Genomic DNA, 27,507 nt, shown 5'->3' with positions numbered 1-27,507 from the left:
GCTGTGGGAAACAATGTCAAAGGCCTTACTAAAGTCAAGGTAAACATCCACAGCCTTTCCCTCATCCAATAAGCAGGTTGCCTTGTCGTAGAAGGAGATCAGGTTTCTCCATCCATGGAGACCTGCTGGGATGCTGGCACCCCCAGCTCTCTCCCCCACAGCTCTGGGTGCTGAGCAGTATTGTGGATCTTAAGCATAAAGATGATGCTAGCTAATGCCCCTCCTGACCCCACTGGAGGGACTGAAGACCCCCCCTCACCTTGATTGCTGAACTTGACTATTGCAAAAGATCAGCATATGGTGCAATAGTTTAAAGATAAGCCTGCTTTGCTTTTGGTTTAGAGCTACTGAGGCAATGTCTGGAGAAGCCGCCTTGGATCTCATGTCAGGGTGAACCAGGGTCTGAAGAAGGCATGACCAGGAAGGTCCCCAAGCATGTGGGCTGAAGGGTACTTTTTCCTCATTCTAACAAGTCCAGTAGAGGCATTAGAGATATGACAGAGATTATCAGATACTGCTTGCCACCTCTCTGCTGATACAGGGCTATATCATTTGTCATTACTTTATCCAGCTTGATTTTGGTCATCCAAAGGGTGTTTCTACACTGGTTCCCTCAAGAGACTACTTCATGTGCTAATAGATGTCATCACTGACTGGCTTTGCTGACAGTCATCTTAATTACGCTTGTCCTATCTCCCAGATTGGAATTGCTCTTTTTCCAGCCTCCTTATGCGTCTATCTTTCAGCTGCTTGATCTGAATGATGTTTATTAATTTCCCTATTCTCCACTGCACAATGTCCTGCTCAACTTTAGCAAAAGGTCTTGGACTTTGGATATTATGAACATAAATGTGACAAGGACTGGTGATGAAAAACATGGGATCCACATAGCAACCAAGATGATGGAGTCAGTCCAGAGATGTTGACTTTGTCCACCACAGATCTGCACCTTGCTAATGTTATAATAGTTCATGTTTCCAAAAGAGAAACAGACACTTGGGCACTGAGGGCAGAAACTGAGCTAACTTTAAAATCAGTGAAGGAGCTATTTGTTTTCAGTGATCTAAATCCATTTGCTAATTATAAACACCAGGATAAACAAGTAAGGCCATTCAATGCTGTGCTGCAGAAGATGGGTACTTTGCCCTTTTTCTCACATTAACTCTGTCTTTCCATTTCTCACTAATGTTAAGTTTGACACTACATTATGTGCTCTAATTACCTGCAGATTTTGGCCTACAGTTCATTTTTGCACCGTAATTAATGCAACATTTGTAAGAGGTCTGAATCTGATAATTAGGAGAGTACTTGGAAGTGCTCACTTAGGTTAGAAATACACAACATCATGTTAAGAGAGGTTTATAACTACCTGCAGATGGGATAGCTCATAATAGGCTTCTGGTTTTTAAGTAAGGTGTTTCAATCACTAAGTAAAAGCCGGATCAATTAAGAATATTCAAATGGAAGATAATGAATGTTTTTTTTTAATAAATGTAGATCTTGGAACTGGCATAATTAGATCTTTCATCTGGTAGGAAAACAACACAAGCCATTTATCAAAGCTGTGGAATGAAATAGTGGCAAAATACCTTGGAGCTGTTTCCTTGTGCAATGGAGACACCAGTTCCCAAACATATTTCAGACCAGCAGCCATGAGCCGCAAGACTAACTTTTGTTTGTCAGGCTTCGAACATGTGTCAGAGTGTTTGAACTGCAGCTATCTGGGAAGTGGGTGGCTTTTCTGTAGTGAAATATCCAGTGAAAAATGACAACTGCAGTTTGTTGAAATCTTCTGGCAAAAAATTCTTCATCATTTCATGTGTCTACTTTGTGTGTGCACTTGCAGAACTTTTTATGTCAAAACAAGACTTTCTATAAAGAATTATGTGTTTTGTAACAAAAGTCTAGCATATGCACATTGTTAATGTCAGTCACTAGTTTAAGTTCCTTTCTGAACAGCAAACTATCACAAACTCCCTCATAGCATCTGGGGCTCATGCACGTTCCCTCCTACTCTACAGCCTGCTGGTAGATTTTCTGGTCACCAGGGTACATATCATCCTTTCTGACTTTTATAGGGCTGGCTCGCACACATGCCCGTGCAATGTCTGTGGTTTTGTTTCCTGGTAATTTCTGGATATCCTAAAAGTGGTGTTGTGAAATTGTACATATCTTAAGGCACCTAATGGTAAGACCTGAAAATTATATTTTCTGGTAATGGACAATGACACAAAAATTAAATAACAAAAACCAGTATTAAGATCAAAATGAGCGATAAAGATCCTTGTTGGTGCTTTTCACATCTCAGCTAGTTATCTACTTTGTTTTAGGTTAAGTTGTAGTAAGTCTTACTAGTTTAAGGTAAGTTTTCTTTGGCTACAGTAGCTGTTGCCTTTTCTCAGCTATCCATCCTGCTCCAAGAAAGGACAGGGCTGATAGCAAACACCATGTTTCACCATGTTGTGTTGAATGGGAGTTGCCACTCCTCTTTCCTTCTTCCTCAATGTTTTTCAATTAATATTTCTATGATATGCATTAACTAGCACATTTCTGACTTTAGACTGCTTCTCTCTTACAGCCCACTGGGTATGAATTCGTTAAACTTTACACAACGTATCATGAAAAATATTAACATGGCAAACTTTTGAGCTGTGCTCAAAACTAGTCTTATTTTGTAAGCATTTTATTAGGATTAAATGTCATACCACAGATGGTGACATTGGAATTGGATGCTAATTTGAGTAAAATCTCCATATTCTCCTCCATACAGCCTTGGTTTGATAAATGGACACTGCAATTTCTTTCAGTGCACTGAGGGCAGCAGCAGACCCTCTGTGCTCCACTACTACTCTGTCCTCCTCTATCTGCCCACTTGCAAACACTAATTCCCTGCATTGCCTTCATAGGCAGTTGCTCCTCATTTTTAGTGTAGTTAAAACCAATCCCAAAATAAGCCAGTAAGTACATATTGCTTGGTGGATGTGTTTTCATTCCCCTGTTGTTCTTCAGGAAGGATGATGCTTCGTTTGCTCATCTGCCTTCCCTGCCAAGAGCTATTTCACAGCTAGGTTAGATAGTCTTCAGGAGTATGCTGGGGAGGACAGGAGGTGCCTTTGACAGCTTCTTCATTTCAATATGATTCAGAGGTTGCTAAGTCCCCATTTTCTGTTAGCTATATCCCCAAACATCCTGTGATGATAGCCTGTTATCTGACTTCAGCCTTTCCATTCTCAACAGGATTAGTTCCTGGACATCTGCTAGTGAGGATCTTGTACAAGTGATGACAGCTACTGCTCCCCTCCAGGCTCAGGGACCCTCTGGCCTTCTGTGTGAAAGAAAGACCTAAGGAAAAAATTTTCTCATCTGATTACCATAGAAAGCAGAACCTCATCTCTTCTGAAGATGTCCAAATGAGAAATGTCAAGCTCAGTCTGAACATTTGAATACACCATGTCCAAGGACGCTTCTCCAAGTGTCAGGAAAGGAAAAAATCTAAAGACAAAAGGGCATAGCTGCAACATTTCTAATTTTTAGGAGGGTGAGGGGAACCCAAGGAACTAAGGAGCAGAATCAAAGCAGATATTTCTTCTCTGGTGAGTTTAATAAAGTAAAATAGCCTTAGACAATCCCTTTTGAGATCTTCTGATACACAAATGCCTTGTAGATTAGAACATGACACTTTAGAGCTGCATTCATCGATGCATTGATTTTGATCATAGGAGGAGGTAACTAGTGCAATCAAAATACCTGGTAATTGGCTGGGAGAAATGCACACAATAATTGCTGATAAAGTCATATTCCTTCCTCTGCTGACACAATTAAGTTTTCAGTTTCCTTGCAGAAACACAAGGTAGGAAAATTAAGGTTCAGGTGAAATTAGACATTATACTGGATGTAAAGTGAAATGCTGGCAGAAACCAATTCAAAAATATTTTATGAATATTGAGTCCTTGGACTGACTTAGCCAGGTTTCAATCCTTTAAGCATATGTGAAGCTCTGGAGTTTGTTGGAACGGGTCTTTGGAATATATATTTTCACTGGCATTCAAGTCACATATCATAGTTACACCTGAAAATGACAGAGAACAACCACAACAGTATGTGGTATCTAAATTTGAATGCTAACTGTCAAGACAGATCATAAATACACTTGTCATTTGTGCTGTGTCAGTAATCATTTTATGTTTTAAATATCATACAGATTCAGGATCAAGAGACTGATTTGATTCAGACGGGAGAGATAAGCCCCAAATCACCAAATCTTGTGGCACATTTTGTTCTGCAAGACTGGATTTTTCAAAGTCTCATCAGTCGTTCAGAAAGCACAAGAACCCGAGCACAGGTGCCTGGGAAGAAGCGTGGATGTCCCAGCAAGCCTCAGGTGCAAAATCTCTCTTCGATCCACAAGTGAAACTTCTGTCTACATGAAAATTGCTATTAGCTTACTTAAGGAATTTCTTTATAACCTATCCAGCACAAGAAATATCAGTAACTTATTTAAACAAAGAATGTTTAAAATGTAAAACCGAAAAGAGACATAAAGTAAGCAAAACCCCATCTGTGTTTTCCCTCAGTTTATGCTTCTTTAGGTCCTTCAGTCTGAGCCAGCGAGGTTGTATTGGTCAGGTTTGCTTTACAGGGTGGGATCTGGACCATGTCCTCACAGCATTTTCCCTGAGGACATCTGCTTACCTGGCTGAGCTCTGCCCCATCTTTGTTAACTAATGGCATCTCAAAGGCTGTTGCTGTCCGAGGGATTCCCAGACTGAAGGAGGATGTTTAAAGAGAAAATGCTGCTTTGACAGTCAAACAGAGCTATGAAAATGTGCTGGCAACATTCAGATAGCATTTTAACTTTTTTAAGAGGTTTTTTTTTTTTGTGCTGTTTGCCACCATAGTGGGATTATCTGCACATGCTGCCTTGGAGGTTGATTCCTTCAGGCAGAGCCATTTTTCCTGAGCCAGGCTAACCACAGAGGTGATTTCTTTCCTCCCTCACATAATGAATCTCAGTGGTGGCCCCAGCCCTTCGACCTATGGACCTGATGTCCACAGCACCGTGGTACAGTAATTCAGATGCACCACTGAACACACCAGCTTTTCTAAGCCTTGGCATAAACTGTTGGAACATCACCCTGTCTGGGTCTCTTCGTGTTTGTACTTGTGTGTGTAAATACTTTATTTGCCTATATCTGCTGTTAACACTAGGCTACTTTTGCTACTTTGTGATTTCTTTTAGTCCTTCTGCAGATATGAGTATCTTTTAGGTCTCACAAAACTGTCAGACCCTACCCATCCACTGCTTTATATATTGCCTTCAAATGTAAAGTACAGAAGCAAACAAGTTAAAACTCCTGAAGGTTGTGATATCCTTTTCCTTGGTTGCTCCTGGGCATTTGTATTTTCTGCTTCAGAGCAGACAACATAGTCTAGAAAACTCTGCCTTGGCCTCTGCTTTTGTAAATAAATGTTGCTCAGATTTATGTTTGTTCCCCTTCTTGAGGAAAAGCAAAGCAATGATACACGTAGCAAGTGGAACAGAAAATTGCATTTTAGCCAGCAAGTTTCAAATGTAACTGACTTAAGTTTTGGCTCAACTACAACAATCACTGGTCCATCTCTTATGAAATAAACCCAGTTTTGTACCTACAATTCTTTGTGTTACATTAAGGGAATCTAAGATGCAATTTTCCCAATAATTTAGCAAAAGATCACAAAACTGCATGATTAGCATGACACTTGCTACATGTATAAAATACAACAAGGTTTTGCCCTCTTTTTATGTAAACATCTCTGTTTTTAGAAAAATGCGAAGGTGTATTAGCCCTTACAATAATAAGAGGTGTGCTGGACTTTGGAGACATTTGTTATTATTTTATCAGTGATCATCCTAAATCTTTCACTTGCACTTCTTGGAATGGTCTCACAGTACTAAGTGAAATGATTTATTCTAGAGCAGAGATCTCTGGTTTTGTCCAAGCATATGGTTTTCCCACACTGTGCCTCTAAGCCCTTTGCTTGTGCTAGTAATCACTTGTTATTTATAAGTGGGCAAACCCAAATACTTACCTTTGGGTGGCACTGGTTTCCATCCAGAACTGTGCTATCTCAAAACCAGTATCTGAGAACAGCATTATCTGGGGAGGACATTGTCACACCCTTAGCTAATGAGCACATTTGAGAAATGTGATTTCAACCATACTTAGCAACGAAATTAAGTTTCCAAACAGTGCCTGTGATACTGAGAATATCAACAGTGAGCTCGTTGTTAAATGTTCCTGTTTCAAATGTAAACATGACCCTGAGAGCTCTGAGTTTCTACTCCAACTGCGAATAGAATAGAATAGAATAGAATAGAATAGAATAGAATAGAATAGAATAGAATAGAATAGAATAGAATAGAATAGAATAGAATAGAATAGAATAGAATAGAATAGAATAGAATAGGAATAGACTATTTTCAGTTGGAAGGGGAAATTTTTTTGATGAAAAGCAATTTTTTTTGGATTACAAAGGTCATTCATGTAACAACCAGCTCACCTCCTTACTTGACCCCCAGATCATTTGCTATTGCAGACCCATCAAATGGGTTTACTCATCATGATCTCCCCACTGAGCTTGCAGCAAAATGTCTCAAGGTTTTCCCTTACAGTGTAGCAGAGGAGTCTAGGATGGGTTACCTGAAAAATAAGCCTTATTTAGCAAGCAGAGATGGTGATTGTACTGTCCCTGTGTTTCTAATGAAGTCAGGAAATTACTTTCAAACAGGACCACAGATCTGGTGGCTCCAGATAGACTCGTCTCCTCATATATCATCCAAAGTACTTTATCTGTGCTACCAACATGGAAGTAATTTCAGCTGACTATATTGGTGCAAAGAGTGTTTTTCTTGCTGAGCTTTACAGCTTCTGAGTGATTGAAAAGCAGTAAGCAGTATCTCACGGTGATTAACAACTGTCTGAAAAACATGGTTTCTGCTACAAAACTTGGTAATATACTGCCACTCAACTCTGCTGGGAATTTCCAAACTGTCTGTGAACACGCCATGAGGACACAAAACCAGGACACTGCAGTACTGAGACCTCGGACTATTTAGGCGGATGCATGGCTTAATGAAACAGCTGTTTTAAAAAAATGAGGCTGTCATGGCTGAGAAATAAAATATGGAGAGAGGCTATCTATTGAGATGATCTGTTATACAGGCATTAGGTTTGAAAAACCAGAACCTGAGGGAAAAAAATGTATCAGGAGACCCAAGAATAGCTGCTGATTTCTGCCTGGGACACGAGCATGCTCTGAGCACTTGTATAGCAAGAGAACATCACAGCTGAAGCACAATAGGTGTGACACTGAAATAGGTCAAATGGGGATTTCTGGGCAGGGATTCCCCAGTTCTTGTAAAAAAAAAAAATAAAAAATCACTAGCTTGCTTTTACCTTTTTTTTTTTTCTTTTTCCTTTTTTTTTTTTTTTTTTTTTTTTAAATTTGACCCAGAACAACTAAGCTTCTTTCTTTTTATAGGAGAGACAACTTAAGATTTCTATCCTGAAGTAAGAACGGATGACACCAATGACTGGAATTTGCCTTTCATTCTGAATAGGCTAAGAAATGCTAATTTCTCCCAACTATTTAATACAGCTAGTGTGTCTGGAGTGCGATGATTCTGTTACACAGATAAACTGTGTTGCTATCAGAGTAAAAGATCAGAGAAATTAAGAACACACTAATCTAGCTGCTGTCTCAGGGAAGGCTTGTAAAGGAAATCTGGTGTATATTTTGGCAGGGCTTTAGCTGTGCTACCAAGCCTCCAGATGCCAAGGTCTTAACTCCTAGCTGTTTAACAGGTATGCCTGTGTTGGCCAAAAAAAGGGGTGTGTTCCAGGGCCTGAACACAACCTCATTAAATAAATGTGGTTGGTGAGGCTGCCATAGTAGTGTTAGTGAACAACATGTTCCTGGTATGTGCCTTCATGAATTCAGCATGTCACAGCTGCTTTGTCTAGCCAGTTTTGGATTGCTCAGTTTCATCTTCTCCAGCTGTAAATCATGTTGCTTAATTAATCTTAATTAAGTGTTGCGGGCATCTCTTGAGCTCAGTTATCTCTTTATTTAATTACAGTAACATACCATATAATGTTCTCTGTTTGATGGGATGTTTTGCACAATAGTTTAATCCAGAAACTGAAAGAATTAATTAGTCCTTAGAATATGTCTCTAAACGGGTAGCCAAGTAAACGGCATGTTTGTCACAAATGCCTGGACTCGTTAGTCATCATAATCTATTGCTGATATTATATACACAGAATCAGAAACACATTGCCTGGTTCCGTGGCTCTCAGATACCCTGTAGGCTCTTCTGAAGTAGAAACCAGACTAATGTTAAACTGAGGTATCTGGCATTTGTCAGCTGAAAGGCTTGGCCACAGCCCAGGGGAGTTTACAGTTTCATTCTTGTTCCATAAACATTTACACCCTGTGAACTGGCCCCCTCTGCATCCCCAGCTATTGACCAACTGCCCAGGGAAACCTGGTACACCAGCACAAACAATCGTGCCAGAGCAAAACCAGCACAACGCAGGGCCACTGCTCCTGGAAAAGCAGCTCAGTTTCCTTCCCTACCACCTGCCTACGTATCTTTACAGCCCATATTAATTTCTTTTCTCAGCAAAGCCCAGAGCTGCTGGCCTCCCCTTCTTCTTTGCCCCCCAAAAAGCTGGATCAACAAAACTTGAGAATTACAGCAAAACTCTTGCAGCAAGGACAAAGGTGAGCAAAGTCAGGGGACTCCCCTGACCAGACTGTCGCCCCTGAGCAAGCAGGGCAGTGTGGCCCCGACACTGCTGCAGTGCTGGGCTCTGCTCATTAATTTGATTTGTGGCAGCCTTTGCTGTCATGCTTTTCTCATTTTGCACATGGCTGTTATTCCTTCAGCAATACAGATGGAGGGGAGCACAACGTGAGCTGCACTGGCTACCAGGCAAGGTATGCAACCCCTGAAGACTGTTAAGAGGAGTGCTTTCTTTCCATCCACAGACCCATGCAGACGTATACACTCAGTCAAACACCCTTTACCATAAAATACTTGCTAAAGAAAAGCATGCAAAGACGGACTGGTTTGCTATCAAATTTCCATTAACTTTCTGCTTCTTCTGGAACCGAGCAGGGAGGTTAGATGCATCAGCAATCTCTCCATGTGCAGGACACTTGATTTTGCAGGTTAGGAGACTGATGAGAACGTGATGATCCTTGGAGACTCAAAAATAAGTAGTGAGGGGGAATTACTCCAAAGCAGCATGCAGCTCTCATTCATACTTCAGGAATTGGCTTCATCCAAATGGGGAGAAAATCCAGCTGGCCCAAAGCCCTTACAAACATAAATGCTGGTTTTCCGGTACATATGGCAGTACCATTCAAAGAGCTATGACAATGATACTGTTTATAGCTCTGAAAATGGCGCTGCCATCTGCACCATGGTGCAGCAGCTCTCATCCCCAGGATATGACTCTGCAGCAGGACCCGTCCCGTGCCCTGCTCTTCTACATGCTCAAGTGTCCTGCTAAAACACAGCGCAACTCCCAGGTCCTTAGTTGAAATAAATGAGAATGGAGGTGTGATTTCAGTTGAGAAATCCCTGCCATCTTAAAGAAAACACCCTTGAAGTTCCTGTTGTGGTTGTCTGGAGGAAAAGACAAGGAGGTGCTGCTGGCTGCACAGTCTTCTGCTGCTGTTGCTACAGTTGGCAGTTGGCCCCCTGCACGCTCTTCCCTGAAAATGCTAAGGAGGCTCTTGCAGAGGTGCAAGTGGAGTATAGTGACACAAGCACATGTGCGCGCGCACACACACACACACACACACACATGCCGGTCTCCTCTTTTACTCTGTGGTTTAACAGAAAAAAAAAAAAAAAAAGGGGAAAGTCTTCCTCTCTTTCCTGATTCCTCCCATCAACTAGCACATTTTCTTTCCTTCATTTCTGATTAAAGTCAAGATGTTGCAGTGGAAGCATACTGCACTCTCCTCCCGGACTAGTTAGTAAATGTTGTACAACACTGGATGCTAATTTCTCCTGGAGAACAAGCACGTAGCATTCACAGGGCATGATGCACATGCTGCACTTACCAAGAAAGTTGCCAGATACCCAATTTCCAATTAATCCCAGTGTGCTCCTTGCAATGAAGCACTGATCATTATCATTGACCTTTCCATCTGGAAGCCAGTTCTAGGTTGGGTATTCCCACTTGCTCTTTGGGAGCAGTCTTCAAAACAGAAAGATTTATGCTTTGGAAAATTGTGCAGCCCCTCATTTGTGCTCCTGAAACATCTTTCCAAGACAAATATATGACTACAGCCATAACTCCCACCAAAGATAGTCTTTATCACACTAATGCATTGTTAAAGTAGGAAGAAAGACAAAAAGGACCTTTTCCTTCTCCTTGACAGTGGTGTCCTACCTGCAGTCTCCAAGGATTAGTGTGGGAAAAGGTTTGTGTTACAAGCTGAAAATACTTTTTCTGATGTCTGAAGCATTTGAATCAGTTGTGTTCCTACGACAAGCACTGACAGCCTTCCTCTCAGTGCTTTTAAGCCTCAAAAAAACCCCAGTAGGATCTCGAATAACTTTCCTGCAGCCTCACTGAGTATCTCATCAATAACAACTGTGACAAAATCAACTGGGGGACATAAACAAGGACAAAAAGAGAAGCAGAAGAACATGAAGCACTTCTACCATCTCAGTTCTGTCTCTAGCCCATGCTAAACTGGCCCAGAGCTGCTATAACCCGTGGGGGTGACAGTGGCTCATGGGGTTGGCCAGAAGACTCTTGCCATGCTCTGGCAGAGCTGCCTGTGCCATGGCCATGAGAAGGACAGCAAAGGTGCTTGCTGGTTGCGACAGCCCTCTGGGTATTGACTTTGGCTTTCAGGCCATCTGGGATGGACACGGTAGCTCCATCACAGCTCTGAGGCACAGCCTACATGAGCCTTGAGGTTTGGCTGGAGGACCCCACTGCCTCTCATGCATTTCATTAGCAGTAGCTTCTTGCCCTCCCGAAGCTCTGCATCCTCGCATACACAGAGCAGCCCTACCATGTACTTCTTTTACCTTCCGTCTAACAATTCAGGATGGCATCATGAGTAACTCAGGTTTTAAGAATGAGGTTAATGCAAGGGCTAAAATAGCATTTAGTGAGTCCATTTATCTCATGGAAATATAAATAATTTAATTTTCTATTGACATTATAATATAAAAGGCTTTAAAGGACAACATTATCTCAGAGAAAACATTGTACAGGTTTGAGCATGGATTTTCTAAGTGGCAATTTTATTTTAAAGACTTGGCAATACGTTGAATTTTCTTGGCCCATGAAGGGAATTTATTTAAGCAAGGTGCTGTATTTTTTGATGAAATCATTGTTCAGAAGTACAGTCAATCCTCCTTTTTGACTACATTTTGGGGGGGGGCTATGGATCTGCTTGCTTTAGTATTTCAAGAAATGTATGCTGTCAAAACTTTGTAAAGAATTGTTTAAGGGACCAAGAATGTAGGAGCATGTTTATGTTGCTCTGGCTCTGTAGGTATTCATCAAAGCTCAGCAAAGGCTTAATGAATCTGTTGGAAAACTCCCTTTGACCAGCCCTGTGGAGTTCCATTTAGGGACCCCATACAGTGTAACTTCCTGGGCAAAGGAGCTACCAAGGGTTTTTTTAACAGCAATTACTTGTACCAAAATATTGTAGTGTACGTTCATTCTGCCCTGATGCTCCATCTCTCTGCTCTGATTCACAAAGTGAACCCCTCATTATCTTTCACCAGTGACACAGAGGCAGTCACTCACCTCCTTAACAAAAGAAATGGAACAATCCACATTAGACAGAGATGCAACCCTAACTAAAGTACTGTTCTTAACTAACTCTATCATTGCAGCCTGCCAGGGCTTCTCATTTCATCACAATTCCACATTTTGGAACAGCTGAATTCACTTCCGAATGAATCATGTTGTTCAGAGATTGCCTTGGCAGCCTGCATGGGGTTTTTTGCAGACCCTAATCAAAGTAGTAGTGACTTTAAAGACTGTGATAAATAAGTACTAGTCTTACCAACCTGAAATTGTGAGATACAGCTCTGCACATCTCACAAACAGGATAGCAGCAGTCCATCCTGTGAAGGAGCCTGCCAAGCCATGGGGTCAGATCCCAGATTGCTGCTAGGTAGGTAGATCACTGTAAGAGGCAGTGGTCTGTGCTGATTTACACAAATATTAAATGGCTTGTGCCAGTGGCATTTTGCTCTTTTTTTGTCCTTGCTCCTTGTTGTGTTCTAAAACTGAGCTACTTTTGCTGTAGTCCTGACTTCTAAGGAGGTGTTTTTCACTTTGACCAGGAAAGTGTAAGACCAGATTGGTAAGGTTTTGTAACTATTCAGCATAGATACAATTGACTACACTATGGAAAATCAAGATTTTCCTCTCTGTGACTAGCAGAGCAAGTGGAGAGGTGTTATGTTCAAGTGTTAGTGGGTCACAGGATCTGGCAGCACTTCAGCTTGGATTGTTCCAGGCAGAGTTAATTATTTCACCGTAAGGCAGAGATAGCAGCACACAGAGCTGGAGGCTGTGGATCACCTCTTGCTTGCTCTCTTCAGTTGAGCTTTTTGGAAGAACTGCAACCAAGATGGATTACGCTTCGGTGATGGACATGCTGACCAATGTTTGTGTAGGGATAAGAGCATGTGGCCATGTGATAGGAAAGCACAGTGGAGAAATTGCCAGAGGAAAGCAGACACAAAAACTCACACGAAGACATTTCACAAACACTTGACACAAAGAACTGAAGTAATAAGAGACGTGTTAGATACCTACATCTGAAACTTTGACCTTTGAGCTCTGTGCTCAACCCTCATCTAATTACAAGTGCCCAGTAAAGCCTCTTAGATCCCTAAACGTGAAGAACCAGAAGAGCTATGAGCCTGCCTCATGCAAAACCTGCAGGAGCCTCCTAACCTTGGTCTGAGTGAGTCTCAGCTTTCCAACCCCATCCTATTGGCTCGGACAGGCGGGCATTGGCGACAGCAGCTTAGTGACCAGAAAGGGATTCAGAGTGGAGTTCAGCCTTCAGGTCTTTTTTCCCAGAGAGAGTCAAACTTGTTTATGCCCCATCCTACAGTGACCCACCACCTCCAGACTGGTACCTGCTTTTGGGTATTGATTCCTGCTCATGTTTTCTGTGGGAGTTTTTCCATTCTGCACAAGTAATTAAATACACACATAGTGCAGGATAACTTTTCAGCTTCTGTGGCTAAAGCCCCTGCTTAGGAAAAGGAAGATGATGTGAGGGCCATCTCCTAAGCCAATGACTGCTTAAATCTAGCAATATCAAGTAGCACATCAGCAACTGAGAACCAGGATAACTTGCCCTATCACCTCATTCCACAAAAACATCTCAAAGGAGTTCAATCAGCAGAGTGAGGTGCTTCCTTCACCCCACCTTGATATTGTTGCCCTTTGGGCTAGCACAGCTCATGTCTCACCCATAAAGGAGCCCAGGGGCCTTCCAGAAGGTGACAGGGCATGGTGAAAGGGTCTGATAGCCTGAGACTGCACTTGCACTCTGTGCTCACTTGTTAACAGACATGAAAAAAATGAATTGAAGAAGACAAGCCAGCTGGTCCTAAGCAGTGGCATAGGTAAAGGAGTAAATTGCAAAATTATAATTGCCAGTGAGAGAGTTTGTAGGCAGTTGAGCTCTCCCTTAATTGAGATACTGCCTGTTTACTGTGTTCTTCAATGCTGTAGAATAGTGTCTTTTTTATAGCTGAAATGTGGCTGCAGAGTGCTTATGTACAGTGTCTGGCCAGGAGAGGGTTACCAGGGTCAGCTGTCTCTGCAGAGCAGGGAGATGGGTAGGGCAGCAGGAAGCCTGAATCCTCATTAGCACCAAGTACCTTGGTAGAGAGGAAGAAATAAAAGAACAAGGGTGAGAGAGCAGCATTTCTGGGTGCTGGAGTGGGTGTGGTGATTGAAGGAGCTCTGTTAGTGCTCTGTTATCCTGGAGAGCCTCGAAAAGGTGAGGGAAACATATTATAAAAGATAGTGATGATAGGGGGTGATAGTTATGTTACTCCTGTTCTCACTGACAGTTATTTCAGCTGAGGAAATCTCTGTGGGTTGGGTGTTACGGGGTTTGTACCTGGGCTCTTTTAAGTGCTTTCCTTTGTCTTTCTTCTCTTCAGGAGAGACATGATGCTCCCTCCCTCTCCTCTCTGCCCATCTAGCTGTAAATGGCTGTGGGGCTGGGGAAGGACCTGAATGTTGTTGAAAATCAGAGCTGCATTTCACAGCCTTAAGGGTACAGGAACCAATTCCATTGTGGAAGAAATGGTGTGAGGTGGTGCTGGCAGTTATGGCTGGGAGGCTGCCCACCCCGTCTTGCATACTGCAAAGGGTGAGAATATCGCTCCTTTGAGGAGTTCTGCTTCATGGGTGCTTTTGTACCTACAAGTGTATCCAGGGGTTAGGGATAGTCAGCTCTGAAACATCCTGGAGTCTCCTCCTAATCCTTCAAGTTTCAGCGATAGCCAAGAACTGGGGGATGCTGGAAGTTACTGAGGTTCTTCTCCTGTAGTAGTGTGCTCAGCTGTTTAGCCAGGGATGATTTCTTTGTGCTTTGGGTCCCTACTTCATGTTTGTCTACTTCAAATTAGCAGTTTATGCAGCTTCCACTGTCAGCTTTCAAAAAGGCATTTTGGCAACCCCTTGTTGCTGAGGAATGTCCTTTATTTCTTACAGCCTTTGAAAGGATGGTGCTAGCATCCCATGGTTGGGAGTTCTGCAGTACAAAACCTCAAAAGCAGGTTGAGGGCTGATACAGGGAGCAGATTGCAGCCTGATTACAGCTCTGCCTGCATATGCCGTGTCCTAGCCAGGGAACCTGGCTACAGAATATTACAGATGGCAGAAACACAAACTACGTTCTCCACTTTGGACTCTACTGTCTTAAAGCAACTGTTGAAATCTGCCTTTCTTCAATATCTGTGTGTCTTAATGAGGAATAAACAAAAGCACTGAAGGAAAAAGAGAAACCTCCTGCCTGCCACAAATCTGTTGGGATAATTGGAGGTTTTGTGGGTACTGGGGGATGCAATCTCCCCAGGTGGCTTCATCGGCTGGATGCAGGGGGCATGGTCTGGAGGGCAGGTGGAGGGATCGGTAATGTTGAGATGCTGGAGCAGTTGTGGGTGTGTGGCACTTGAAGGGTCAGATGCATTCTGTGTCTCCTGATGGAAGATGCAAAAGTCTGGTCAAGTATCAGTTCTTGTAACTTCTCATCTCAGTTTCAAGGTAAGGAGATTGTCATCGTGACTACCTGGATTTTCTTGGTCCTGAAATGATCTCTGCTCCTTTTTCCCTGCCCTTCTTCCATAAACATCTTGAGCAGGAAGCCAATTTCACACTTCCTTTTTAATGTTGAGCTGATTGGAGCTGTGTGTCTGGATGTGTCTGGCTCCTGGAGCATTCCCATGATGCTTGTCCCACTGTGGCAGGAGCCCAGCTGGAACCCTACACACCATCTGAGGGAAGAGGAAGCCTCAGAAGGTTTAACTGACTTAAGATATATACTGGAGTTACTGGAGCTTTCCACATTCCTGAGAAACTCTCATGGCTGTATCTAAGCTCTAAAAATTATTAAAAGTCCTGTATGCTTTATGCACGGGTCAGGCTTGGTCCAGCCAAGGGCTCCTGTCCTCCAAGAGAGCTCTTCTGTCCTGACCACATTCTGTGATACACGGTTGTTGTGGCTTAACCCCAGCCAACGACCTCAGCACCACACACTCACTTGCTCACCCTACCCCAGCAGTGAGCAGGCTGGGGGTGCACAAGGAGTTGGGAGGGGACACGGCTGGGACAGCTGACCCCAAATGACCAAAGGGATGTCCCATCCCATATGACATCATGCTCAGCATAGAAAGCTGGGGGAAGAAAAAGGAAGGGGAGGATATTCAGAGTGATGTTTGTCTTTCCCAACCAACTGTTACATGTGATGGAGCCCTGCTGTCCTGGAGATGGCTGAACACCTGCCTGCTGGCGGGAAGTGGTGAATGAATTCCTTGGTTTGTTTTGCATTCATGGCTTTTACTTATTAAACTGTCTTTATTTTAACCCATGAGTTTTCTCATGTCTACTCTTCTGATTCTCTCCCCCATCCCACCAGGGGGGAATGAGTGAGCAGCTGTGTGGTTGTCATCTGGGATTAAACTATGACAATGGTGGTGTGCAGCTCTAATATGAAATTAATCCCAGCTTGTTACTGTCCTTTGTATCTTGTTCTACTGCTTTGTGTGGTACCTACAGGGTGAGACCCTGCACTACTGTAACGCAGTCCTTTGAGTGAGAACAACCATCACCAAAAGGCAGTGTTCCAGCTGCAGGCTGTCCGCAGCATCCTGCAGCCAGGAGCCCACCCTCAGCGTCCTGGGTGAAACATCCCCCTTCAGCTAGGGTTTCTGCCTCTACTGCACAAATCTTAGGCTGTGCATCAAATGAGGCTTTAAATTGTGTTACAATAAATACTGAACAGAGACATGCATAGAGCTGCAGTAATAAAAGAAAGGACTTACAGAGCATGTTCATGGTTAGACAGGAGCTGGTCTACTGCAGAAGAGCAGGAGGAGCTTGGAGACAGAGGAACAGCTACTTTTAGTGCAGAAAGAAGGCAAGACAGACACAGTGAGGTAGTAAGGGAAGAAAGGAAAAAACACAGATAGTTAACAGGAAAACGTTTTCCAACTAGCCCGACATTAAACAGCAAAGAGTTATATTCCAATAGTGTGAAAGTTAGAGCTACATCCCCAAGCATTCCACTAAAGGGAAAACCTGATTTTTACATAAAGGGAAAACCTGATTTTTACAGTAGTGGTACTAAGTGGGTTAGAACTGTATGAGCCATCAAGTGGGGTCTTTGTTTTCATAAACCATTTTGGGAATCTTTCAGCTTTTCGAGAATATCCTTTTCCTGTCTCACTGATGTGACTTTAGGCAGGAACACTCTGCTGAGCCCATTTTCCAGAAGGTCTTCAGTGTGGCTCTAGGAGGGGATCTGGTCGCTATATACTGTCTTTCTCCTGCTAATTTCGTGAGTACCACCAGACCACCTGGTCTGATTGAGGATCTTCTCTTGAGGAAGCAACCTGTATCTCTTAAACAAAAGTCTAGGGACTAGTAACTAGGCCACATAATTTCTACCCGTGATAACTGACATGTTCACTGCTAAGAAATTTGATCTATGGAGGCAATGCAGACCTGTCAGAGATCCCTGGCTGGTGAACCCTTGAGCCTTTTGACAGCACTAGTATGCTGGAAATGTCTGTCTGCTTTTTTAAGTATAGATGGGGGAGTAGTAGTTGAGCTCCTGATTTTGTCAGACTGCAGTGCAAGAATACAGCAGTTACTATTTAATTTTTAGTAAAGTTACACCCGGCTTCTAGCCAGCACCTGGTACTAACTTTAAAAATATACTGCTGTTGGCTGTGAACAAGGTACTACGGGTCTCTCACCAATCCTCTGAAGTAAAACAGAATTACCCATGCTTCTTAACGCACTCAGCAGTTGTAACTCCCATTCCTAGTCTTGCATATTAATCCTGACCAGCCAACAAGAGCCTTGATAAAGTGCAAATGGAGAAGAAAAATTTCCTATATAAACAGCAGCAGTTCTGATGTGGAGAAGTTGAGAGCTTCTTAGGCCTTTTCATAAGCAGGGATTTCCTCGGATTTGATGTTTTTTTTTCCCCATTGACAAGGTGCTTGGAGATTTACAGGCAGGCCTTGGTCCCTGCTGTAGATTTTGATGTCACTGTTCTCTTCACCTGGGCTGCCCTCAGGATGAAAAATACCCTGTGTGTATAGCACAGGACCTTGCTAAATGTTTGAACCAGTTGTATCCTTTGGAAGGGAATCTTTAATTTCTTAACATACAAGTAAAAGAAAAGCCATGCTGCAGCTGATAATATTATCTACTGAATAACTACCCTCACTGTTAGAAATTTGTGCTTTATTTTCAGTACAAATGTTCTGGCTTCAGCTTTCAATCACAGGATCCTCTTTTCACTGCCTTTTATACTACAGGTTGTCTTTGACTGTCTTCTGGAAGCTTTGATTAAAGACCAGCTTCCCCTTTAGGTAAAATAAGAGATCATCTCTGAATTTCTCACCGTAAGGTAGGCTTTCAAACATTTAAGTTACGCTGTGCTTTGTTCCCCCTGAATTTTCTGATTTTTTTTTTTGATGTTCCTGACTTTAGCACATCAGAACAGGCTACAGCATAGCCTGTGACCACACCATGTCAAACAGAGGTCACGTCTTTATTTCTATTTGGATATTCCTTCTATTTCTTCACTGGTGGACAGGAGAGAACCTCTTGCCCTCCTGAACCACGGATGTGCTGAGCTGCCAGATCTGTGCTCAGCTGCCTGCCCCTGCTTACTCACAAGCCTCTGCTGACCATCCCTTCCCCTGATAGACTCCCACTTACAAACAATTCATGGGGATCAGAAAAAGGGATTCTGGTCATCCAATGCCTGCCCAAAAAGGGAGTTTTGGGGAATTAAGAGAAGCAGGCAGCTGAAATCTAGCTGTAGGGGGATGAAGACAACATGTTTTGCCTTTCCAGCCTTGAGGTGATTATCTCCACCCATATCTTCAGGTCATTACAGACACGCTTCCAAGAACCTGATCAGGAAGTCATGATATGAGAAGATGAGGTTTTATCCTATACTTTTTTTTAAATGTAAGCATCAGCTGTAGCCCTTATTTCTCTGAGGCGTGGCAGATCTAGACCTTATTCTGCAACAATAATAACAAATAAAACCCAGTGATAAATAAAACAGCACATATGGGAACAGGAGTGTGCAGTCAAAACTATCTGCCAAACAAAAGAGGACAGAACAAATAAGGAAACAGTCAGTACTCTGCAGGTTTAAATAAGGTTTCACAAGCTGTAGAAGACATGGAGGTTAGTGCAAAACACAAGTGAATTAGCAGCTCCACTGAATGATGAGGAAAAGAATTACACATTAGGGCAAACTGTGAGAAGAAGGAAAAGATCTGCAGTTAACAGACTTGGCTTATTTTCTGCATTTGCTTACATCTCTAGTTTAATAACGGCCTTTTCCTTTCATCGCAACAATACCCTTATACGTCTTCCGAATCCGTCTATCAAGTATTTTGAGAGCATCATATCAGGAGCTGCACGATTTTTAGATTGGGATTTTATTCTCCTTCTGCTGACTTAAAATGGGGGTTGGAGGGAAGGATTAGCAATACACCCGTGTGATACACTTGATTGCAGAGGTGGAGTGCCCACATTTTGGTACTGCAAATTCCTTTCTGCAGGAGTTTGTCTTTATCTGCCAATTTCTCTGGGGCGAGAGAGAGGTCCCAGTTTAGGCACATAACCAGAGTGGTGGGATTACCCACCCCAGGTAACTGCAGGCTTGTGGCTATCTCAGACCTCTGCCTGCCTCTGCAAAAGAGACATGTTTCTGACACACAAACACTTGGATTCTGCTTGACTGGCCTGTTTTTCCTCCCCTAAAAGCCACTGAACTAGCTTAAGAGGCTACAGTAGTGGTGTCAAATTCCATCAGTGGCAGTGAGAACATAATTGACAACTGAAAATGATCCTGTTTGGGCACAGAAGCTTTGTAAGGCTAACTTAACCACGAGGGACGCCTCTCTGAGCTTGTGATATCTGTGTCATAGTTTAACAAATCCTGTGGTAACAACAGCTGAGAATTTTTATTGGTAAGAAACCAAATTTCAGGCATCTAAAAATTCATCTGAATTAGACAACTTTCCGTATGTCATGAGAGTATAATTTAAGGTTGTCCCTTAATATATGTCTGACTTACCTGAGCGATATTTCAAAGACTAGTCTCTGTAAAATTGCTTCTCTGTTGCTTCCCAATATATGTATTTTATACTTAAAGGCATGTATGGGTTTTGCAGGTCATGAGTATCTAAGTGTTTCCAAAACACTCAGCACCCAGGTCAGTACTGGAAGCCAAAGGGAGAATCATTGCTGAAAATCAAAGTCCTTTAGTCTGGGGCGTCCTGAAATATTTGCTTATAAAATTCTCTCTGTGTGTGTGTGTGTGTGTGTGTGTGTGTGCCCACCCGTTGACTTCAAACAAGATGAGCACGTGAGGTAGGACAGCTCCAGGAGAGCATGGCAGCCCATACTGCTCAACCATTAATTAATCTGACAGTAAGAAGCCCAAGGTAAGCATACACAATTTTACAGCCAAATCTTCCAAGGAAAACCCATGTGAACTCATGCATAGGGGAAAGAGATTTTTAAGGAAATTAATTTAGCCCACAGCTTATTTAAAAGGATTTTTATGGGCTTGTTTTAAAATGTATTAAGAATAGAGATGCTTTCAAAAATGGAAAAAGAAGTGGTGTGTAACTGAAGTGCATAATTTCCCTAAGTTCTTTGGGCTGTTTGGTTTTTTTTTCTAGATTTCTCTCTTGCATCCTGTTTTTTTCACTCCTGTATGATCACAGAAGCTGAAGGGGGCTGTGCCTAACGAGGAGCTCCAGCAATGCCAAGGTGCATCTCCGTGCTGGGGAGGTGGATGTGACACTCCTGCTGGGGTGGAGCTGAGCAAATGTTCCCATCTTCTGTGCTGACAGCACTGTGCCATTGCCAGGTGCTGTGTTGTCGATGGTATGAAACTGAGCTCTTTGAGTATCTCTTGGTAACACTTCTTGAAGTGTCACTCGTAATTGCTTTCTTGCCTACGAAGTAGGTGCTTTGTGCAGTCCTTGTCTCAAATATTGTATCAAAGTGTTATAAAGTGCTTTCATTGCTAATAAATACTAACTACAGTGCTATAAAAACTTGTCAAAAAGCACCATAGGACATGAATCTCACTGAATAAATTATATATTTAATACATTAGTGTAAACTGTTACTGTTTCTGTGCACTACTGGGCAAATTATAGATCAGTCAATGATAAGATTAGTCATACATAGCATTAACATAAGATATGACCGGCTTCTTGATTTTTCTTTTCTTTGGTACTAGTACTCAAGTTTGCCTGTTTGGCTATGCTCCATTTCATGCAGCAGCACTGCACCCCTCCATTCCTTCAAATCCATATTGTGTTTCCTTGATTCAAAAAAAAGCATATTATTGTGGTTTGAACTTAAACAGCTGTTACATGTCTTTCCAGAGGTGGCTTCACTTCAGTGGAGAAAAAATGCTGCCAGGACTCAGACCTTTGGAGACTTTGAGGCCAAAGGATTTTCTATACTTAATTTTGAGAGGGGTAAGGATTTCAGAGCAGTATAATGCTCCTATGAGTATGTCACATTATATGATGTGTGACATAACACCAAGGCAAAATGGAGAAAAAATATGATGGGATGTAAGGAGATGTGAACTACCTTTTTGTTCTTCCCTTCATACAAGTGGACATACATGAGGATAAGCTAAATGCAGTCTAACATTCACACACTTGTGTTGGGTGATTTAGAAAGCAGTCCAGAAAGGGTTAGTCTTTGCAGCGGTGTTTCCCAAGCTACTTTGGCCTGCCTTCTTCCAGGAGAGTGCAAAATGCAGACTGATGCCCTTGCAAATGTCATGCCAGTGCTTGGCTGATGCTACGGGCCGTGTGAGTACCTGCCTGTTTTCAGGTCTAGGCAAGCTAATGCTTGGTTAGTGACCAATGGATCAGTGGTCCTCTATAACACTGAATCCTCCTGGGATTGAATGAACTCATTAACAAAACCTCTTATTAGCTTCAAAAGGATCAACAACTGACCTGGAAGAGCATCTTTCTGAACTAGAACAAAGTTAATGATCTTGAAAGCAAACGCATCCAGCTGCACTCGGATTCACAGTACAGGTAGCAGCATTTGCAGGTGATTCAACTGCTTGCACGAGGCTCAGAGTGCATTCCCACTGCACTGGTGCATTTGATGTCATCATGTAAGGAGGCTGCTGCAGGCAGTGATGACTGCTGCAACAGCATCTAACAAATACTGGCTTACACCTGACATGCTTCCCAGGTAATAAGTGCTTCTTTAGTTACTGAAGTGCTACACTGCATTTGATGGGCCTACGGAATAACACAAATCAGCAGCCTAATTAACATCCTTTCTGTTAAGTCTGCAAGAACATGTCTTCAAAGACTGTTAGTGACAGTGACACTTAACAAGTGTCAGACAGAATCAACACTCTTCCTTGAGGAACTTGATTGACTTTGAAACTACTGGCTCAGTCACTGCCAAGAAAGGTTTAACAAAGCAAGATGGTTATTTTGACTTCTGTGAGCTAAAGCAGCATCAGAGAAAAGGAAGAATGCAGGATGGACCACAGCAGTGTTCCTGCTTTCCAGCACAGTACTGTTCAAGCAAGGAAAAGTAATACAGCTCAGCTGTATCCCAAGGATTTCTCTGTTGTGCAAGACTCATTTCAAAACCTGTGCCTGTAACATGTCTGTGTTTTCTGGAATAAAAGTTAAAGAAAGTCTAGCTAAAGGCTCCATGGTAGGACTCTGACTCTGCTGTATGTGGAAGCACACAAAGCTAAACTGAGCGTCTGCAGGAGCTAACGCGCCTTCCTTCCCTAATGAAAGTAAAAGAGGAAACATATGAGTGAGACTATTTGCTAGTTAACTCCTCACTCTATTAATAGGACACCTTCCACGGGAAGAAGGGAAAACTGTTGGAGCTGTCCTCTAAAAAATCCCCATATTTTTTGCAGTGAAAGTATGCGATTGAGGCAATTTCAGCCAGCTCTGCATCTGACAGTGCCTACGCCACTTCTCCATGGTCAGAATGCCTCTGTGCTTGAGAGTTAATTTATAAACATTTTACATAGAAAATGCTGAAGGTCACTTTGATACAAGTATATGACATCTGTGGAGGAAGTAGCTCGCCTCTTTACGACCAGCTGTTTACATGTTATCACTCCCTCAGAATGATCTTTCAGAAAAAAAATGCACATTTCACCACAGAGAGTGACGGCTGAGTCCCACTGTGGATTTATCAGTTACCACTGACATCAGGGATACCAGCAGAGACCTCTTAAACTTCCAGAAGATAGTATTTCTTCTATTCCAAACAAATCAGTCCACCCACAAGCTTCTTTGCTGGTGGTCTGGAGCCCTGCAGCAGACTCCTGGCAGGGCACTGTTACAACCTCCCAGCATTGCTCAGACTGCAAAAAGCTCTGAGCTTTTAATGTAGATCAGAACCTTGTAACACCCTTCAAATACCCTTCACACTTGGATCTATTATGCTGGTCCTGCTCACCTGTTGCCTCTGGTCCCTAACAAGTTAAATTCATACAGAATAGAAGACATTGCTAGAAAAGTTCACTCCAGCCGCACAGAGATTGCAGCCTCCTTCCTTATTCCAGCATCTCACAGCGCAGTTAATTACACTTGATATGGCGTGTGCTAGTAACATTTCCTATGCTTCAGTGACCTCTTGGGAAGTTTATAGGTTATGAATTTGAAGTAGTGTTTATAGGTTAAATTCAAATAGGAATTTTTAAAATAGAGGATGGTTGTTTTGTACTGACTACTATGTAGACTGTGGGAATAAGAAGCCATGGATATGAACATCAAGAGAGAGGAATTTTTAATAAACGAATTAACAGGATGTAACAGGAGAAATTAAAAAGACTTATTTTTAAAGATGAAACAGAACTTAAAAAGCATCTAATAGTGAAAGCTATTAGAAATCATGAAAGTGTTTCAGAGAGTAAGGAATCTGCTTTGTCTCTGGAAATTTTAAAATAGACTTGGGACTATGACATGTGTCAGTCACAGGTTCCTCCAGCCAGGAGTTACTAATCTTGCTTGTTAAGAAATGATTACTCTTCTGATTACAATGCCTACAAAATATGAAGGCTCATAGTGAAACCAGTCTTCAGATTATAGGATTTCAGATGGTTTGACATCAGTAGCAAGAAAATACATCCAGGTTTATCTATGCAATGTAAGAAAAAGACTTCGGATTTTGAGGAGCTTATACATCTCCAAGGAGAGGACTACAGTTTGTCATCAGTAAGAGAAAGTAAGAACAACATGTTTGATTCAATGAGCTGTTTAGGCAAGAAAAATCATGTAATTTAATCAGAATTAAATGAAGACATAGAGTCAAAGGAAGAATCCCAAAAAATCCCCCATTGATAGGGTTGTGATCAATGAAGGCATCATATGCCAGGTATAAATCTCATTAAGATGCAACCATAAAGCACAGCATAGCAACAAGAACAAAGATGAGCTCCAAAACTGCCTCCTAAATGTAGCTACATTCATTTTAAAAATACTGTCTTCTGTGATGGATGATAGTAATGCTGAAGTAGCCTGTGATAGCTAAAGAACAGAAAGAGTAATGCAGAGAAGTAAGGACTGGAAATCATCGGTTAATGGAGGAATAGCCTTACTCAGCTGTATGTAATGGTTGATGTAGCATTTGTAAGTCATTATGTACTCCTGAAGGCATACATAAAGAAATATTGCATCTTTCCTGGTGGCAAAACCAAAATAAAACCACATCTGTGTCAATTCACAGGTCAGGTCATCTATTCAATATGCAAATGCATACTGAGCAGCAGATGTTAGCAACTATAATCTTTGCTATGCTAAATAAATAAAACCAAAAACCTCAAAATGGACAATTTACTGTTTTGAAATGTGCAGTTTAAGGTAGAAAGATGCTTACAGCTGACTAAGAACTGAAATCACAGGCAGAAATCACAGACAGGCTCACAGCAGGCTTAGCGGGTACCTGAATTTGATGAAGCACGTAAACCAGGCAGGCTGGCACTAGCACCACCCAGCAATCGGAAACACAGGCAACAGTTAAGATCCAAAAACTGGCAAAATGGTAAAAGGCAATCAAATCACAGCAGATTTACTGAAAGTCCTTGACACCTTCCTGGAGATACCAAAGAGCTGCCCAAAATGTCTGGAGAGTAACAAGGCTTTTCTTTCCCACAGACACACCAAAAGCCTTAGAAACAATTTTAACTACAGCAATGGAGAAGCTTTTCCAGTGTGAGTTTACAGAGAAAGAGGCGGAGCATATAATTAATATAATTCTCCTACAGCAACCAAAAAGAAAGAGGGTTATTGAAAAATGAAAATGAAAAAAAGAAGTTAACCTAAAATTAAAATGCACTTAAACAATTAGCCCTGAGTTTGAGAGATGTCTACTGCCAGAATGAATAATAGAATATAACAATAATTGCTTAGATTTATATAGCATCTCTAGCCCTAAGGTATGTGGAGCTCTTTGCAAATGCTGATATGCATTGTCTAAAACCGCTTTGACTGATAAAACATATTAATCTCTGGAGAGAAGGGTAACAGCCCAACGCATTCAGCATAGCTGTGCAAAGGTCTTGGTTGGGAGCTGTGCAGCTGAAACAGAAGGGAAGTAGGTGGGTAGTAAACTGCTACCCATAACAGAAATTATTCAGGTATCAAAATTAGTTTTAAACCCTGTTGTGATCCTCTGGGATGAATGGAGAGTCCCAAAGGACTTGGAATCCAATTCAGTAGGTCATTATGTGTTATGAGTGATGTATTTACCTAAATATAATTGTTTAAGTTGCATTCAATTATTTAAGTGATATGTTTTCAGTAAGTCTGGGACAGGAGTTGTCAAGCAGTCCAGGTGCAGGGAGTGCAGTGCTATAGCCAGCAGTGCTCCTCTCTGGGCAAGGGCTCCCAGCTCCCAGTGCAATGGGCAACGGACTCCTAACGACAGCTGGAAGGCAGGTAAGTTACACACATCTTTGTCCATCTCATTGCACCATTCCCAGCACCAGCTATTCAGCCTGTCCTGTATTCCCAACACAGAGCACACTGCTGTTGAGAACTTCAGCTAAATACCATTACATGAGGGAGAACTCATTTTTCAGCAGAAGCCTTCTGCTTTAGGTGTATAAACCTGAATAAGTATCTAGCATTGTATCGTTGATTCAGGAAGCAGAGCTGGGATTAAATTAGGCAGTCCAATAATGGTGCTCCATATTGGTAAGGACTCAAGTGAAATCAGATTAGAGCTCTTCCCAACAGATGATGTCCTGCTTTTTCATCCAGGCCTCCAAACCAATTAAAGTTACCATTCAAATCACTTTGTGCAAAGCCAGAGCTCCTTGCTTTTACTGGCAGGAGACCTAGAAGGATGGAAAAGTAAATGTGTGGAAATCTAGCCCATCTTTACTGAGTGAGTCTCACCAGACAGATGACTTCCCTGTATTCTTCATGCACTTGCTGTTCCCCCACACTATCTTTTGCAGGAGAGAGGAAAGGAAACTTCAAGGAAAGCTGCAGATGCTGCACAGGAGGGAAGTGGATGGGAGCATGGCAGTAGGTGCTGGGGCTTTGCAGCAAGGGAGGCATTTCTGAAGCCCTTGGGAGAGCACAGTCAGAGCTCTCCAGGACTCCGCATGGAAATCATGTTCTTGTTCCAAGCCAGCAATTGCAAAATGCTGGTGACACGCTGTTCATTATGCAAACTGGCTGCGCAAAGCGGAGAGAAATGAGAAACAGTCATGCATGTCAAAGACCAGAGAGGTTTAATTGGAAAAGACAACAATTAATGTAAGTTACTTAAAGTTTCCATTTGAATCAAAGAGACAGTGAAGTGAAACCCAACAATAATTGCACAGAGAAGAAATGTTGACCTGCAGCAGGACTAGCCATCCCTGTGGCTTCTTCCCCTCTTCTGCTTTTCCTAATGGCTCCCTTCCTTCTAGCACTATCCTCCAACAGCACTGGAGGGGCTACTATCAGCTGGATCACCACAAACATCTGTAAACCAGATTGGTTTCCATTTTTCATAAACAATAAACAGATTAAGAGAGGCTTTGCAGAGAATAATGGGGCTGAGCCAGGGTGGCATGGGCAGCCCGGCAGCTCCTGGAGTTACTGGACTGAGCCCAGCTTCCCTGGATGGCCCAGAGTACAAAATCTCCACTGTTTCCTGCAGAAAGGGCTTTCCCAGAAAACTCCAAATTATATGGGCCATACCACAAATGGGGAGGCACTGAATCAGGGGTTAGACATTCCCTAGGGAGATATAAACCAGGGCAACAAACAACAAATCTCAGATTAGAAGGAAAGCCTTAACTGGGATCCTGCCCCACCAGAACACATCAGTTGACTTCATTACCCAAAGCACAACTCATGCAATTAAAAATAGACAAAGATGAGTTGGTATTTCAGTTGCTTCCAAGCTCAAGGTGCCCTTCAGTGCCTTGGCTTCCCTACCAGAAACAGACACAGAAGTTCTGATTTTGAATCTTGCATTAGGCTAAATAACAAAAAGGGGTTTATCTTAGCTCTTATCTCTTTTTCCAATATACAGACATATTGAAAGAGATTACCTTACTAAAATTGAAAGAAACTGTGGTATTTCAAAACCCTAATCCCTTCCTTCCTCTGTAGGAAATAAGATAAGTATCTTGATTTTACTCGGTACAATT

At 42.3% G+C, this 27,507-nt stretch overlaps 1 protein-coding gene and 1 long non-coding RNA gene across 2 annotated transcripts in view; one reads left to right on the top strand and one right to left on the bottom strand.

The window, feature by feature from the left end:
• The window catches only part of HTR4 (5-hydroxytryptamine receptor 4), a 100,443-nt gene that overhangs the window by 16,404 nt on the left and 56,532 nt on the right, over positions 1 to 27,507 (bottom strand). The gene's annotated exons all lie outside the window — the stretch shown is intronic.
• On the top strand, positions 351 to 27,246 carry LOC113485347. The gene is made up of 4 exons (XR_003399409.1): positions 351 to 449; positions 20,558 to 20,720; positions 21,230 to 21,325; positions 26,320 to 27,246. It is a non-coding gene; the product is annotated as an uncharacterized LOC113485347 (long non-coding RNA).

The sequence above is a fragment of the Athene cunicularia genome, assembly GCF_003259725.1.
Source record: "Athene cunicularia isolate RWA chromosome 13 unlocalized genomic scaffold, athCun1 chr13_part1, whole genome shotgun sequence".
NCBI lineage: Eukaryota > Metazoa > Chordata > Aves > Strigiformes > Strigidae > Athene > Athene cunicularia.
The sequence above is the reverse complement of the archived record's forward strand: the minus strand, read 5'-3'. Positions and strand labels throughout refer to the sequence as shown.